Source organism: Chiloscyllium punctatum, chromosome 25 (genome assembly GCF_047496795.1).
Source record: "Chiloscyllium punctatum isolate Juve2018m chromosome 25, sChiPun1.3, whole genome shotgun sequence".
Lineage (NCBI taxonomy): Eukaryota > Metazoa > Chordata > Chondrichthyes > Orectolobiformes > Hemiscylliidae > Chiloscyllium > Chiloscyllium punctatum.
The window spans coordinates 39898043-39916416 of NC_092763.1; the positions used below are offsets into that span (position 1 = coordinate 39898043).

The window sequence follows — 18374 nt, forward strand, 5'->3', positions numbered from 1 at the left end:
ATCTAACAGAACACTATAACCACACTTCTCAAATGTACACTTTATTTTCTGAACTCTGTTTAGTACGTGAAGATATTCTATTTAAATTGTCAACTGCAGATTCCTCTATATTCGAGAAAATAACCAGTTTTGAACATGCTGATGAAGAGGTGACAAATAACCATCCAAATTGAACACACAATATTTAAAACATGTTGAATTTTACATGCTTTTTTTATTTAATTGCAAAAAAGGAGGCACTATCCTGCCAATGGAAATCCTGGACAGTAAACCGGTCTAACGGCACATTTCTGTCTAAAGCAGCTCATCAGGTTATTGGTTACTGACAAATAAACATAATTGGCATTGTATTTGGACATTTAGAGTATCATAGTGGTCAGCAAATCATAAGCTATCCACTAAGCAGGTACTAATGATATTGCTTTTAGGAGTTACATGGGAGCCAGTTACAAGAATGTTATATGTTTATACATACTTATCAGTGTTTGGTATACTCTATGATGCGATTTGCTCCTCTGACATTGTCAATAATTTTGTTATAGACACGTTTCTCTTTTTTTAATGCATCACTCCATCACAGAAATTGGGAAGTTATGTTGCAGTTATATAGGACATTAGTGAGGCCGCACTTGGAGTATTGTGTTCAGTCTTGATCGCCTTGTCATAGGAAGGATGCTATTAAACTGGAAAGAGTGCAGAAGAGATTTACAAGGATGTTGCCTGGACTCAATGGTCTGAGTTACAGGGAAAGGTTGAACAGGCTAGGACTTTTTACTTTAGAGCTTAGGAGACTGAGGAGGTTGGGGGGGTGCTTAGAGAGGTATATAAGATCATGAGAGACATGGATAGGGTGAATGCACTCAGTATTTTTCACAGGGTTGAGGAATCAAGGATTAGAAGGTATCAGTTTAAAATTTATAGGGGAAAGGATAAGAGGGAACCAGAGGGGCAACTTTTTTTTTCACACAGAGTGTGGTACGCATATGGAATGGGCTGCCAGCGCTTAAGGTGGGTACATTAACAACACTTAAAAGGCATTTGGACAAATACATGGATAGGAAAGGTTGAAAAGGAAATGGGCCAAGTGCAGGGAAATGGCTTAGCATGGATGGACATTTTGGTCAGCATGGACCAGTTTGGGCCAAAAGGGCCTGTCACTGTGCTTTAGAACTCTATGACTCCATAAATCCAAACATAAACCTCTGTCCTCAAAACCACCTCCCCCATGCTGTCATTTAAAATCCTGAGGTCATCCCAAAAAATAGTCTAATCACAAAGACATGAATGGTATATACCATACTAAATGACCGTCATATTTTCAATCTAAGTTCCTCCCCCCTGCAAATAGGCCATGACCTTTGCAGTAAGACCCTATGACAAATCATTGCCCTCATCCATGTTCCCTGTTACAATTCCTACAAGACAAGATGAGAATAACAGTCAATTATTCTTTTTTATCTTACATAATTGAATTCCTCACCAGACTCTTAATGAAGAATGTACATGTGCGCTGTTGATATTTTTAAATGCTTTCTTAGCATCAGTTGAATTTTTTAACAAATGAAACAAAAAAAGGACATATAGCAAAAAATAATATGCAGTCAATGTATCACTAATGGGGGCGTCATTACTCAACTATCCATTTATTAAAATTTTTGGTTTAAATTGCTATAAGTTCTAAAACAAAGGTAAAGATAAAGTCCAACCCGAAACATAGGATTGCTCTCTCATTATAGAGAAAGGGGCAACTGATGTTGATTTAACTTGAGGGTCACACACGTCAGGCGAGGAGAGAAGTTGAAAAGTAGAGTCCTTCACAGTAACCAGTGTGGGAACTGAATCCACGATGTTGCCATCCACATGCATTGCAAAACAGCCATCCAGCCAATTGAACTAACTGGTCTATAGCACTGACAGGCACAAAATCAAATCTGCTGAATAAGTAGTTATCGCTGCAACCGGAAAATCTACTGTTTGTCTCACACCTTGAAGAAATCAAATAGGCTTCCCTCTCACTGTAATCATACGTAAACTGTAACATTCAGTGATCTATATGTGGTTGTATTTGCGTTAAAAAAAATGTACTTAAAAAACATTTTAAAGTAAAACTTCTTTGTATGTGGACTCGATGCACTAATATTATTTAAATGAATGGAAAACCCCATCAATCCATCCAGCTACCCGTCTTTTAAAAAGAAGGCAGAATTCCTCTGTGGAAAGCAACAAGTTTTGTTAACGTTCATTCTCTACTACAAGACAAATTTGGAAAGAGAGCTCACTGTGTATGTACCATATACAGAGGAACTTCTATTACCCGAAGTACACAGACATGGAGCATTTCGTTCGGATAATCGAATGCTGGATAATCGAGGTTCCTCTGTATTGTGGTGCCATTCAAGACATGTTTTTCCACAGTACAGTAGAAGTCAAAATGTACAACACACTATTCAGTGAAATCCGTGTAACGTTTGCATAATTGTTCAAGACCCTAAGAAGATTGAAGAATATGCACACACTGGACAAACATTCCACCAGCAACATTTTTGTCTGAGGGTACCTTGTAAAATCCTTTTTGCATTTATTAAAAACAAAAATCCATTTAATTATTTTCTCTTCCGTTTTTTTGTATTTAAAACAAACTAAAATTACAACACCTAGAAAGACTAGTCCTCAAAGATCCAAAGGTTTCTTGCACCTCATATCACCAGTTCAAGAATAGCTCACAAATGCTCTGATATGGTTCCTTGGAGTGGAATAGGATTGAACAGAGTCAAGAATTATACAGTGCAAAAGAGACCCTTCACCCATCAAGTCTACACGAACACATGAGAAACCTCAGACCTCCAACCTAATAACAATTTAATCTCATAGCGAACAAGACATAATTTTGCAGGTTAGCCATTAGGTACAGATTGCAGTCATTATTACTGAGGAAGACCAGATGTTTGGCCTCTGTTCTTCAAGATGCTAAGTTGTTCTGCCCACAGATCCATAAGATATCATCATTCTATGGTACTCCTCACTAGTAATCCTTTCTGACTCATATATAACAAATACAGTCAAAGTTTACTTCATTGATGCAAATTGAAATGAACTTTAGCAGGAAACTTCCACTTCTATTAAACTGACCTCAAAAGATTACTTTTCCCTACAGTATTAGGTTGAGGGTAAACCGGTTCAATTGAAATTCTATATGGATTAGGTAACAAATAAAAGCTTGTTTTTAAAAAGTATAGAGAGAAAAGCAAAGAGAAAAAATTCCAAGATCACAAAAAAAGATTGCCCACCCAGTCTTTTTACACATACTAACTAAAATTATTGTCTGCATATTATGGATACTGGAAGCATCAGTATACCAATTATTATTAGAGGCAAATCAAAATGGTCACAGCACAGGAGGTGGCTATTTGGCCTATCTTAGACATACTGGTATTGGTGGTCCATAAGCAACTCAGTCTCATTTTACCAACATAATTTTGCAACTGTTTCCCTTTAGTTAATTATTTAATTTATTCCTGAAAACCATGATTTAAATTTCCTTCGACCATAGTACCAAGCAGTACATTGCAGATTGCAACCACCCATGTAAGAAGTTTTATTTTCCTCATGACACCATTGGTTCTTTTATAATTCACCTTAAACTGGTTCCATCATATTTTCAACACTTCTACCAAAACGAACAGCTTCTCTCTGTCTACACTTCCCATACCCCTCATATTTTTAATACCTCTATCAACTATTGTCTCAACCTTCTTTTTTTCTCCAAGAACAGTTCCAGTGTAAAAACAGACCTTTGGGTACAGCCAGTCTACTCCGATCAATTGCCCAAACTAAACTATTCCCACCTGCCTGTGCTTATCCCATAGCCCTCCAAACCTTTCCTAATCATGACTTTATCCAAATTCCCTTTAAATTTTATAACTATACCTGCATCCACTACTTTTTCTGGCAGTTCATTCCATACATGAACTATCCTCTGTGTTTTTCCTCTCACTTTACCTCTGAAACTCATGATTTTATAAACCTCTATAAAGTCACCCCTTAATCACCTATGCTCCAGTGAAAGAAATGCCAGCCTATCCAGTCTATTTTTATATCTCAAACTCTCCATCCTGGTAAATCTGCTCTGAAATCTCTCCAATGTAATAATACGCTTTCTATAACAGGCTGACCCGAACTGCTCACAGTACTCCTGAAGAGGCCTCACCAATGTTTAGTACAACCTCAACATGAGATCCAAACTCCACTACTCAAAAGTCTGAGCAAAGATGGCAAGCGTGCTAAAAGCCTTCTTAATCACTCCGTCTATCTGTGATGCAAATTTGAAAGAATTATGAACCTGAACCCCTAAGCTTCTCTGGGGGGCTACTCAAGAGCTTACCATTAATTGTATAAGTCCTGTTTTCATTTGTATTTCCAAAATGCAATACCTCACATGTATCTGCCGGTCCTCAGTCCATTGAACCAACTGATCAAGATATCTTCATAATCTTAGATAATCATCTTCACCATCCACTACACCAAATTTTCACATCACCTGCAGACATATTAACCATGCCTCCTATATTCTCATTCAAATCATTTACATAAATGACAAATAAAGGTGGACCAAGTACCAATTCCTGTGGAACACCACTGGTCACAGGCTTCCAGTCCAAAAAGGAATGCTCCACCTTCACGTTCTGTTTTCTACCATAAAGCCAATTTTCTATTCAATCGGCAAGTTCACTCCGAATCCTATGTCATCTAACTTTACTAATTAGTCTACCATGCAGAACCTTGTCAAAGGCTTTACTAAAGTCCAAGTACACAACTCTGCCCTCATCAATCTTTTTAAATGCTTCTAAAAAAACTCAATCAAGTTTCTGAAACACCATCTTCCTTGCACAAAACCAGGTTGACTATCCCTTATGAAGGTAAAAACAATGACTGCAGATGCTGAAAATCAAATACTGGATTAGTGGTGCTGGAAGAGCACAGCAGTTCAGGCAGCATCCAACGAGCAGCGAAATCAGCGTTTCGGGCAAAAGCCCTTCATTCAGCACCACTAATCCAGTATCCCTTATGAATCCTTGCCTCTCTAAATGGATGTAAAACCTATTTTTCAGAATTACCTCCGACAACCTACCCACTGATGTCAGGCTCACAGATCTTTGGTTTCCAGACTTTTCCTCACTGCTTCTCAAACAAAGGCACAACATTTACTCCCCTCCAATCCTCTGGTACTTCACCTGTGTTTGCAGATGATATAAATATTTCTGTGAGGGGCTCTGCAATTTCCTCCCTAACTTCCCACAACATCCTGGTATAGACTAGATCAGGTGCCAGGGATTTATTTACATTTATGTTCTTTTAAGACATTCAGCACTTCCTCTTCTGTCACGTGAACTGTTTCCAAAACAACAATATTTATTTCCCTGAGATCTCGAACTTCTGCTTCTTTCTCAACAGTAAAAACTGATGCAAAATATTCATTTAATATCTCTCTCATTCTCTGAGACTCAACACAAACAAAATTTTCTTGAACACACTTATGGTGAAGAATTTGTTTAACTTTTAACACAATGGCAATCCCAATCAATATTTGGAAAATTAAAATCACCTACTATTACAACCTCATTATTCTAACGTATATCTGAGATCACCCCACACATTTGCTTCTCAAGATTACTGGGGGAGAAGCTATAGTACAATCCCATCAAGGTGATCATCCCTTTCTAATTTCTAGTTTCAACCCATATATTTTCACTAAATGATTCCTCAGAAATAACTTCCCGAATTACACTATTAATGTTTGCCTTAATCAAAAATGCCACACACATTCATTTCTTACCTCTCTTTCTATCCTTCTTATAAATATCGAAAACCTAGAACACTGAGATGCCAGTCATGTCCTTCCTTCAGCCACATTTTTGGGAGAGGGAGAGAGGGAGAGAGGGAGAGAGGGAGAGAGGGGGAGAGGGGGAGAGAGAGGGAGAGGGAGAGGGGGAGGGGGAGGGGGAGGGGGAGGGGGAGGGGGAGGGGGAGGGAGAGGGAGAGGGAGAGGGAGAGGGAGAGGGAGAGGGAGAGGGAGAGGGAGAGGGGGAGGGGGAGGGGGAGGGGGAGGGGGAGGGGGAGGGAGAGGGAGAGGGGGAGGGGGAGGGAGAGGGAGAGGGAGAGGGAGAGGGAGAGGGAGAGGGAGAGGGAGAGGGAGAGGGAGAGGGAGAGGGAGAGGGAGAGGGAGAGGGAGAGGGAGAGGGAGAAACCTGCATTGCTCACTGACACAGCAGCGAATCTGCGCAGTTACTGCCTTTGCTGTTTGAATTCATGTATCGCTGCATATCGGACTGCAGCTAGGAAAACTTAAATAGCAAAATTCACAACTGATCTTGGAGGAACCTGTTTGGGAGAGGCCACAGCACAGAAACAGATAAGTGAATAATTTTAAGTATAGCCTTGCTGTAAACCTACAACAATGAGCAGAGAGGATTCTTTCCTGATTACATGTTTTTATTGGGATGTCTTGATTAAATTTTAAAAATATAAACCATAAGTATTAATTTAGCTTGGAACAGTGTTATGTAGAGAAATTAGACGGTATTATTTTCTTGGTCTGTAGATTGGAAGGAGTAAAATGGCCTTTGGTAGAATGATATGCTCTTCCTGGTGGATGTGGGAGTTTCGAGAGAGTTTATGGGTTACTGAGGATTATATTTGCAATAAATGTCATTGGTTGCAAATCCTGTCATATCGAATGGGTCAGTTGGAGCAACAGTTAGAGGCAATGAGGAATTTACACAAGCAAGAGGGTGTGATGGATGGCAGTTATAGGAAGGGAGAAAAGCCGCTGATACAGTCAGGTAGATGGATTAAAGCCAAGAATGGTAGGAGACGTAGGCAGGTAGTATTCTTCTGTGGCTACTCCCATTTCAGCTGTTTTGGAAAATGTAGAGGGGTGATGGACTTTCAGGGGAATGTAGCATGAACAACAGCCTTGTTTCTGGTATCAAAACAAGCTCTAACGTAATGAAAGAAACGCTGGGTTCCAAGCGATTGATTGCATTAGCCTCTAGTCAGAGGCACAGAAAGACGTTTCTGCGGTCAGCAGTGAAAAATCAAAATGGTGTGTAGCCTTTCTGGTGCCAGGATCAAGGATATCTCAGAGAGGGTACAGAATGTTGTCAAAGGGGAGATGGACCAGCAGGAAGTCATTGTACATATTGGTACCAACGACATAGGAAGGGAAAAGGTCAAGTTTCTGAACAGTGAATATGGAAAGTTAGGCAGGAATTTTAAAAGGAGGTTCTTGAGGGCAGTAATATCTGGATTACTCCCAGTGCTATGAGCTAGTGAGGGTAGGAATAGGAGGATACACCAGATGAATGCGTGGCTGAGGAGCTGGTGTATGGGAGAAGGATTCACATTTTTGGATCACTTGGAATCTCTTCTGGGGTGGAAGTGATCTGTACAAGAAGGACAGATTGTACCTGAATTGGAAGGGGACTAATATAATGGCAGTGAGATTTGCTGGAGCTGCTCGGAAGGATTTAAACTAGTAAGGTGGGGTGGTCGGTCTGAGGGAAATAGTGAGGAAAGAGATCAATCTGAGACTGGTACAGTTGAAAAAAGAAGCGAGTGAGTCAGGGCTGGTAGGAACAAAGCAGAGAACAAGGTAGGACTAATAAATGAAACTGCATTTATTTCAATGCAAGGGGCCTAACAGGAAAGGCAGATGAACTCAGGGCATGGTTAGGAACATGGGACTGGGATATCATAGTAATTACAGAAATATGGCTCATGGATGGACAGGACTGGCAGCTTAATGTTCCAGGATACAAATACTGCAGGAAGGATAGAAAAGGAGGCAAGAGAGAAGGTAGAGTGGCATTTTTGATAAGGGATAGCATTACAGCTGTGCTGAGGGAGGACATTCCCGGAAATACATCCAGGGAAGTTATTTGGGTGGGAACTGAGAAATAACAAAGGGATGATCACCTTATTGGAATTGTATTACAGATGCCCTAATAGTCAGCGGGAAATTGAGAAACAAATTTGTAAGGAGATTTCAATCATCTGTAAAAATAATAGGATGGTTATGATAGGGAATACAGGCAGAGTGCCTGAAGGGTGGAGAGATAAATGAGAGGAGGGTGGGGGTGGGGATGAAGGTGATAGGTCAGAGAGGAGGGTGGAGTGGATAGGTGGAAAGGAAAATAGGCAGGTAGGGCAAGTCATAGGGACAGTGCTGAGCTGGAAGTTTGGAGCTGGGATGAGGTGGGGGAAGGGGAAATGAGGAAACTGGTGAAGTCCACATTGATGCCCTGGGGTTGAAGTGTTCCAAGGCGGAAGATGAGGCATTCTTCCTCCAGGCATCGGGTTGTGAGGGAGCGGTGGTGAAGGAGGCCCAGGACCTCCATATCCTCGGCTGAGTGGGAGGGGGGAAGTTGAAAAGTTGGGCCACAGGGCGGTATGGTTGATTGGTGCGGGTGTCCCCAGAGATGTTCCCTAAAGTGCTCTGCAAGAAGGCATCCAGTCTCCCCATTGTAGAGGAGACCGCATCGGGAGCAACGGATACAATAAATGATATTGGTGGATGTGCAGGTAATACTTTCATGGACACGGAAGGCTCCTTTAGGGCCATGGATGGAGGTGAGGGAGGAGGTGTGGGCGCAGGTTTTGCAATTCCTGCAGTGGCAGGGGAAGGTGCCAGGACAGGACAGTGGGTTGTTGGGGGGTGGACTTGACCAGGTAGTCATGGAGGGAACGGTCTTTGCAGAAGGCGGAAACGGATGGGGAGGGAAACATATCCCTGGTGGTGGGGTCCGTTTGGAGGTGGTGGAAATGTCGTCGGATGATTTGGTTTATGCGAAGGTTGGTAGGGTGGAAGGTGAGCACCAGGGGGTATTAGGCAAGAACTTTCAAAAACTGATTGGGAATAGATGTTCGCAGGTTAAGGGATGGCTGGAAAATGGGAAGCCTTCAGAAATGAGATAATGAGAATCCAGAGACAGTATATTCCTGTTAGGGTGAAAGGAAAGGCTGGTAGGTATAGGGAATGCTGGATGACTAGAGAAATTGAGGGTTTGGTTAAGAAAAAGAGGGAAGCATATATAATGTATAGATGGGAGAGACCGAGTGAATCCTTAGAAGAGTATAAAAGCAGTAGGAGTATTCTTCACAGAGAAATCAGGAGGACAAAAAGGGGACATGAGATAGCTTTGGCAAGTAGGCTAAAGGAGAATCCAAAGGGTTTTTACAAATACATTAAATTACAAAAAGGTAACGAGGGAGCGAACAGGGTCCCTCAAACATCAGCAAGGCAGCCTTTGTGTGACGTCACAGGAGATGGGGGATACTAAACAAATATTTTGCAACAGTGTTTACTGTGGAGAAGGACATAGAAGATATAGAATGTGGGGAAATAGATGGTGACATCTTTAAAAATGTCCATATCACAGAGGAGCAAGTGCTGGATGTCTTGAAATGCATAAAGATGGATAAATTCCCAGGAGTCTGTGGGAAGCTAGAGAAGTGATTTCTGGGCCCCTTGCTGAGATATTTGTATAAGAATGTACCAGAGGTACCAGAAGGTGAGGTTGGCTAATGTGGTACCATTATTTAAAAAAGGTGGCAAGGCTAAGCCAGGCAATTCTAGACGGTGAGCCTGATGTCGGTGGTGGGCATGTTGTTGGAGAGAATCCTGAGGGGCAGGATTTACTTGTATTTGGAAAGGCAAGAACTGTTTACGGATAGTCAACATGGCTTTGTGAGTGGGAAATCATGTCTCACAAACTTGATTGAGATTTTTGAAAAAGTAATAAAGAGGATTGATGAAGGCAGAGCAGTGGACGTGATCTATGTGGATTCAGTAAGGCTTCCCATGGGAGTGTGGTTAGCAAGGTTAAATCTCATGGAATACAGGAAGAACTGGCCATTGGATACAGAATTGGCTCGAAGGTAGCAGACAGAGGGTGGTGGTGGAGTCCTGTGGCCAGTGGAGTGCCACAAGGATCTGTGCTGGGTCCACTACTTTTCGTCATTTACATAAATGATTTGGATATGAACATAGGAAGTACAGTTAGGAAGTTTGCAGATGACACCAAAATTGTAAGTGTAGTGGACAGCGAAGAAAGTCACCTCAGAGTACAACAGGATCTTGACCAGATGGACCAATGGGCTGAGGAGTGGCAGATAGAGTTTAATTCAGATCAATGCGAAGTGTCGCATTTTGAGAAAGCAAATCTTAGTAGGATTTATACTCTTAATGGTAAGGTCCTAGGGAGTGTTGCTGAACAAAGAGACCTTGGAGTGCAGGCTCATAGCCCTTGAAAGAGGAGTCGCAGGTAGTTAGAATAGTGAAGAAGGCATTTGGTATGCTTTCCTTTATTGGTCAGAGTATTGAGTATAGGAGTTGGGAGGTTATGTTGCGGCTGTACAGGACATTGGTTAGGCCATTTTTGGGATATTGCATGCAGTTCTTGTCTCTTTCGTATGGGAAGGATGGTGTGAAACTTGAAAGGGCTCAGAAAAAGACTTACATGGATGTTGCCGGGGCTTGTGCTGTAGAGAAAGGCTGAATAGGCTTGGACTGTTTTTCCCTGGAGCGTTGGAGGCTAAGAGGTGACCTTATAGAGGTTTACAAAATTATGAGGGCATGGATAGGATAAATAGACAAAGCCTTTTCCCTGGAGTGGAGGAGTCCTGAACTAGAGGGCATAGATTTAAGGTGAGAGGGAAAAGATATAAAAAGGAATGTAAGGGGAAACTTTTTCACGCAGAGGGTGGTGCGTTTATGGAATGAGCTGCCAGCAGTAGTGGTAGAGGCTAATACAATTACAGCATTTAAAAGGTATCTGGATGAGTATATGAATAGGAAGGGCGTAGAGGGATATGGGCTAAGTGCTGGCAAATGGGACTAGATTAGGTTGGGATATCTGGTCGGCATTGACAAGTTGGACCGAAGGGTCTGTTTCCATGCTGTACATCTCTGTGACTCTATGACTAAATCCCAGTCCCATGCTCCCATACATGCCCGGAGTTCATCAGCATAATATATTCATCAGTACAGCCAGACTACCTGCATAAATGAAATTCTTCTTCTTTGGAACCATTTTGTAAATCTCTCCAGCATAATCTTGAATTCCATCTCAGTCAGTATTAAGAATACAATACTCCAGCTGATGCAAATCCAGTGGTTTCATAAAGGTTTACCAGATCTTCCTTGTTTGTACAGTATCTTTTTTTTAATAAAGAGCTTGTAAAGCTGTATAAGAACCTACCCTGCCATCTTCAAATTTTTTAGCACGTGTATCATATCCTGTTGCTTCTGCAAACCTTTAGAACTGTATCCTTTATTGTATATTACCTCATCCTTTACACGTACCACTTCACTCTTCTTTGATTAAATTTCATCCATTACATTTTATCCACTACTTAATGGTAAGATCCTAGGGAGTGTTGCTGAACAAAGAGACCTTGGAGTGCAGGCTCTTAATTCCTGGAAAGTGGAGTCACAGGTAGATAGGATAGTGAAGAAGACATTTGGTGTGCTTGCCTTTATTGGTCAGAGCATTGAGTATATGAGTTGGGAGGTCATGTTGCTGAAGAGAACACTGGTTACGATACTTTTGGAAAATTGTGTGAAATTCTGGTCTCCATCCTGTCGGAAGGATGTTGTGAAACTTGAAAGAGTTCAGAAAAGATTTACAAGGATGTTGTCAAGGTTGGAGGGTTTCAGCTATAGGGAGAGGCTAAATAGACTGGGACTATTTTCTCTATAACAGAGGCTGAGGGGTAAGAGGTTTATAAAATCATGAGGGGCATGGATAGGATAAACACCCTGAATCCCCAGGGTGGGGAGATTCAAAACTAGAGGGCATAGGTTTAAGGTGAGAGGGAAAATATTTAAAAGGGGCCTAACAGGCATCTTTTTCCACACAGAGGGTGGTGCATGTATGAAATGAGCTGCCAGAGGAAGTGGTGGAGGCTGGTACAATTACAACATTTAATAGGCATCTGGACGGGTATATAGGAAGGGCAAAATGCTGGCAAATGGGACTAGATTTGTTTAGGATATAGACCAGTCAGCATAGACCAGTTGGACTGAAGGGTCTGTTTCCGTGCTGTACTTCTCTGTGACTCTATCTGTCCAATCATTCCACCAGCTATGTGCTCGAGAAGTCATTGTCTTCCTCATTGCTTATAATATTTTCAGGTTTTGCATCATCTTCAAATTATGTCCTGCACACCCAAAAGTAGAGCACAAGTATACAACAAGCAACAGCCCAGAATAAACATTTCTCCAATTCTAACTATTCTGAGCTATTCACCATTCCTATTTCCTGTCATTCAGGCAACTTTGTATCCCAAATATTTTTGCAGGATTTAAATTTACCGCCACTTCTACTGAGCCCCAGCACTTAAACCTTTCACTTACAATATGTGTTTCCTATGTAATAGAGATATTCTTAGTTATTTATTCAAATTCCTCCAATCACTACTTTCATCAAGACAGCTATACCCACCAGCACTTCATATTCATGTTTTACACCTGAACATTCCTTCCTCATGCAGAACTTTTGAATATGTAATTGCATTGTTTCCTCATAATTTGAGTTAGCATAGGACAAAAATTCACCGAGACATTGCTTTGACAAAATTGTACTAAGAAGATGCCTAGTATTTTTCACACTGCTACTATTTGGGATTAGGCTAGTTAGGTTTTTATTTTTGACCAGTGCTGACATGATGGGCCAAAGGACCTTTCTCTGTGCTGTCGCCTCAATGACTCTATGACTATTACACTTCATTAAAATTCCAGTAGCAATGCACAACTGGCCGCAAATATTGTTTTTAAGTAACAATTTCTAAGTAAATACAAGATGCAGAAAAGCATACATGCACAACACTATAAGAAACACTTAATGTTTTCTTTTATTTTGAGACTAAATTCATTTATAGGGAAGGGCAGAAACAAAGCAGGCTTGCATTGGAGACGGCAGTCAGAAAGAAACATTAATTCCTTAAAAGGCAGAGACAGGGCAAATCATCATCAGGAATGAGGAAATTGCAGAGATGTTGAACAAATATTGTATGTCTATCTTCACATTAGAAAATGCAAATTACATAGTAGGGATACGCAGCACCCAAGGGACTAACAGTTTGAAGGAACTTAAATAATTATCAGCAAAAAGTATTACAAAAAACATAATTGTTTGAAACCTGACAAACCCCCAGGAACCTGCTAGCCTACATTCCAGGATTCTAAAAAAGGTAGTTGCTGGCAAAGTGAACACGTTGTTTATGATTTTCAAAATTCCCTAGATTCTAGAATGGTCCCAGCAGATTATAAATTGGTGTTCCTAACTCTGGGGTTCAAGAAAGAAAGGAGAGAGAAAACAGGACCTTACAAGCTAATTCACCTGACATCAGTTATTGGGAAAATTCTAGATTCTGTTATAAAGTCTTAACAATGCAGTTATAAATTTTTAGTAAAATCAGACAGCATTAGTATGATTTTATGAAAAAGAAAGAAGGTTCAAGATTTTTAGCTTTTTACGGGTGTTATTAGAGGGTTGATACAGGGGAGCCAGTTGTTTTAAACTTACTTGAATTTCCACCTAATAAGATGGCACACAAAGGGTAATCAGCTATTTATAGTCCTGGGGGTAATATATTAGCATAGATGTAGGAATATTTAATAGCAGAAAGCAAAACATTGGGTAAATGGGACATTTTCAAGTTAGCAACCGCAACTGGTGGCGAATCTCAAGGATGAGTGCCAGGGCCTCAGATATTTTCATTTATATTAATGATTGATGAAAGGAGGCCAAGAGTAACAATTCCAAGTTTGGTGATAATACAAGGTTAAATAGGAATATAAAAATGAGAGCAGGATACCTATATGGGCATATGAATAGGAAGGCTTTAAAGGGGTATGGGCCAAATGCTGGAAAATGGGACTAGGTCAGATTGGAACATCTAGTTGGCACAGAAAAGTTGGACTGAAAGGTCTGTTTCCGTCCTGTATGACACTATGACACAAGCAGGTTGCAAAAAGATAGAGACAAGCTAAGTCGTTGAGCAAGAACTTGGCAGGTGGAATATAAAGTGGGGAAATTGGAAACTATTCAGTTTGGTAGAAAAACAGAATATTTTTACAAGATGTGAGAAGCTCATCAAATGTTGAGATTCAGAGAGACGTGGGTGTGCTTACACAAGGAGTGTTAAAATTTAGCATGGAGGTACAACAAGCAATGAAGGCAAAAGGTATGTTGGCCATTATTCTCATACTGCAGCCCCTTCTAATCAAGAAATCTTGCTGAATTTATAAATGACTTGGATGAGATCACACCTGAAGTACAATGTGCAGTTCCAATCTCAACATTTAAGAAAGGACAGAAAGCAATATAGTGAATATTCATCAGATTGTTTCCGTGAAGAAGAGAGTTGTGCGATGACAAGAGGCTGTATGAAAAATGAGCCTACACTTTCTGGAATTTCGAAGAACCAGGGATGACCTCACTGAAACATCTGAGGGAATTTGACATGGTAGGCACAGAGAAGTTGCTGTTCATAGCTGGGACTCAAAATTAGAGGGGCACAGCCTTCTGATAAGGGGTCGATCATTTAGGAATGAGTTGAGAATTTTTTTAAACATTGCGTGTTTTGAATTCCCACTCCCATAAGATTTCACATGCTCCATTTTGGATTGTATTTAAGGCTAAAATAAAATAGATATTTAATCTCCAAGAAAATCAAGGCACATGTAGAGTGCGAGAAAAGTGTAGTTGAGGCAGATTAACCATGATTGCAGTGAATGGCACAGTGTAAGGGTCATATGGTTGACTCCTGATCTTATTTCTTAAGCCACAATGCTCTGAAGTTCCTCAACAGGTGAAGTGACGATATAAATACAGAATCAATGAGTTATTTGACAAATCCCATTTTGATATATTTTATAAAACTAGTGTCACAAATTAACTATTTTCTACACTTGTCCTTTTATTTCAGAAATTTATTTGCTTCTGGCATATGACAATCATTGAAAGTTGCATGGAAGTTTGACAAGATTGTTAAAAAGGTGTCCTTGATCCTGAGCTTTACAAATCGAGGCATGAACTACCAAACATGCAGATTGTTTATATTTATGAAAAATGGCTCAGACTTAACTGGAATATTGTGTTTAATTCTTGACATACTATTTCAGGAAGGAATGAAAGGCTTTGAAAAGAGGCCAGTAAAGATTTCTGAACATGGTCCCTAGGATTTTAGTTAAGTGGACTGATTGGAGAAACTGAAGATATTCCCCTTACTGCTGAGAAAGTTGACAGGAGATTTAATTACAGTGTTCAAAACAAATTAGCGTGTAGACAGTGGAGAGAGAAATTGTTTCAATTGGTTGAAAGGTCAAGAACCAGAGGACACCAATTTAAAATGAGTGACAAAAGAGTCAATGGCAACAGGGGAGAACTTTCTTATATAGTGTGAAATTAGGATTTAGAAGATACTTCCTGAGAACATGTTGGAGACCAATTATATTATCACTTTTAAACTGGATCTGGATAAGCACCTGGGGGAGGAAACATCTCACATTCTGGTGAAAGGGCAAAAGAGTGAGACTAGCTGAGTTGCTATAAATTCATACAATTTTTTTATCCAAAAGAACAACAGTATAATTACCAAGTACCTGAGCAACATGGGTGTGTGCATAATTTGCCAGGCACTTCAGGAATGTTCTTTAACAGGCCACACAAGCTTTCCTTTTAAACTTCACAGCCAGTGACTCAAACTTAAACATTAGCTAAAGCAGTTTTTAGATCTCTTACCACACATTAACAAAACTTGTTTTCTCCCCTACATAATTTTATTGATTATTGATCTCAATGCAGAGAAACATCAAAAAACATTGACTAATCTTTTCATTATGATCAAAATACAAAGCCAATTTAAAATAAACATTGCAGACTGTTTGCAACCAATTCACTGCTTTGAACCAGAGTCTGTTCTTAAGGGGCTGTTATGGTACAATGGTAATATCCCTACCTCTAAGCCAGGAGTGCCAGGTTAAAGTCCCACCTACTCAAGATGTGTACGACCTGAACAGGCCATTTAGAAAATATCTAGAACATGTTCTGATATTGTCAATTTTGTAATTTTAAAATCAGGAACTGAAAGATCTTAGTTTGAAGTGAAAGTTACTTTCACATATTAATGCTTATTTACTGGTACATTAGTCATCCAAGGCTAAACCTTGGAAAGCTATATTCCCAAATCTTTCACAAGGCGACCATGTGGAAGAAACGAGTTACATTTTTTGAGATATGGGTTAAAAAGTCTGTGTGCAAGTATTCATTAGATTATGTGTCATTGTTCAATCAAAATTTTCTATGATCCAAAAGACTACAGTGAAAACAGTAATGCATTTTGATAACTTACCCGAATAGTGTTTCCGAATTGAGATATCTAGATCAAAAGCAATAACCTGATGTTTCATTTCTTAACGTAAATAGTATGCCAAGAGCCCAGCTTTTTGGTCAACTTTGCACTCCCAAGAAAATCAAATCAATTATTCAGTCTGTATGACTCAAAAGTACACAGAATCAGGCAGAAGTATTTATCTAGGTAGCTCGAAAAGTGTGGTGCTGGTAAAGCACAGTCAGTCAGGCAGCATCTGAGGAGCAAGAGTCGACGTTTCGGAATGAGGAGGTAGCCCAAGGGGGCTGAGAGACAAATGGGGGTGGGGGGTAGCTGGGAATGCGATAGATAGATGAAGGTGGGGGTGAAGGTCATAGGTCAGAGAGGAGAGAGGAGCGGATAGATGGGAAGGAAGATGGACAAGTAGGACAGTTCAAGACGGCAGTGCTGAGTTGGAAGGTTGGATCTGGGACAAGATGGGGGGTGGAATGAAGCAGCTGGTAAAATCTACATTGATCCCTTGCGGCTGGAGGGTCCCATCTGAGCAGCTATCAAACCTAGAACGGAGTTAATGAATGTACAGCAAATCCATTGTGAAATTATTGAGAAATAACCTGGAACTAAATGATCCTGTAATCCCCACATTAATATTATCAGAGACCAAGCGTACAGAGGCACTGCCTTCAGGAACACAATCTTAACCGGTGAACAAGTTGTCCATTAACCTTTTTTTAAAAATAATCATGTGACAAATCCTTGCGAAATCACTTCACTAGCAGGATAAACTCGCATCTGTTTTCTTAGGAATACTTTATACAAGATCTGGTTTTGGATGAAAATGTAATTCTGAAAGTCCAAGACGATATTCGATAGAAGAGGGCGAAACTGTAACAGTTCAATATCCTAACGCGTGTATACAACGAAAATGGAACCTGTTACACACAACACGAATAAAACTGATCAAATGCAGTACCAAACTCAGAGCGGTCCATTGGAGATAAACTCGTGAAAACAAGATGAAATTTACAGGAGTATGATCGAAGAGGAAGTGACTGGAGACAAAGTGAGTCACCGACCTGACAGCTGGAGGCCTGCGCCAGTCCCTGTGCTCCTCCCCCGGCTCTATCCCGTGATCAGAGCGGACTTGTCCTCGGCCGCGGCCGCCGCAGCAGCAGCAACATAGCAGAGGCCAATAGGGCAGTACAGGGCCAGCCTGTAGCCCACACTACCGCCCACGCGCTTAAAGCTCCGACACATCACAACCTTCACTGAGACCTCTTCGCCGACACCCCCCGGAAGTGATAGTGGGCCCCGCAGTCACCATGGAAACCGGGCCTAGTCCAGCGAGAGCAGCAGTACATCCTGATCGGGGGAGGAGGTGAACAGATGGGTACAAAAGGCAAGAGACACATTGTGGGGACGTATGATCGACATTCACAATCGTGTTCTTCAAATTTCTAGTTCAACGTCCAGTATTTTATTCGTTTGTATTTCCGTTAGAAAATTATTAACCATTATAAAATCATTTTTTAAAAGAACATTGTCAAAGCTATTGGACGCAGCAAGTGAGCACTATTAATGGAAGATGTGATATCTAAACAATTAATTGAACATCATAACAGGATATTTTCATTGGTACTTTTACAGAGCTGATATGCTCCTTTTGTACATGCTCAGTAAGAAGACAAGAATTAGGAGGAGCAGGAGGCTATTTAGCTGTATCTGGCAGGATCTGGTTTTGTAGTCTCCATTACCCGTCTTGGGAAACTGGATTCTGGATTAGTGTTGCTGGAAGAGCACAGCAGTTCAGGCAGCATCCAAGTAGCTTCGAAATTGACGTTTCATGAAGGGCTTTTGCCCGAAACGTCGATTTCGAAGCTACTTGGATGCTGCCTGAACTGCTGTGCTCTTCCAGCAACACTAATCCAGAATCTGGTTTCCAGCATCTGCAGTCATTGTTTTTACTTTGGGAAACTGGA

At 40.7% G+C, this 18374-nt stretch overlaps 1 protein-coding gene across 2 annotated transcripts in view; it reads right to left on the bottom strand.

Moving 5' to 3' along the window:
• Positions 1 to 17697, bottom strand: part of clcn5b (chloride channel, voltage-sensitive 5b) — a 151371-nt gene extending 133674 nt beyond the window's left edge. Inside the window, exon 1 of one of the 2 annotated variants that reach the window (XM_072595092.1) lies at positions 17472 to 17697. The gene's annotated coding sequence lies outside the window, so the exon portion shown is untranslated. Of the gene's footprint in view, positions 1 to 17368 lie in introns of both variants that reach the window. The other variant, XM_072595093.1, reaches the window with a different exon arrangement.
• Between the last annotated feature and the right edge of the window lie 677 nt (positions 17698 to 18374).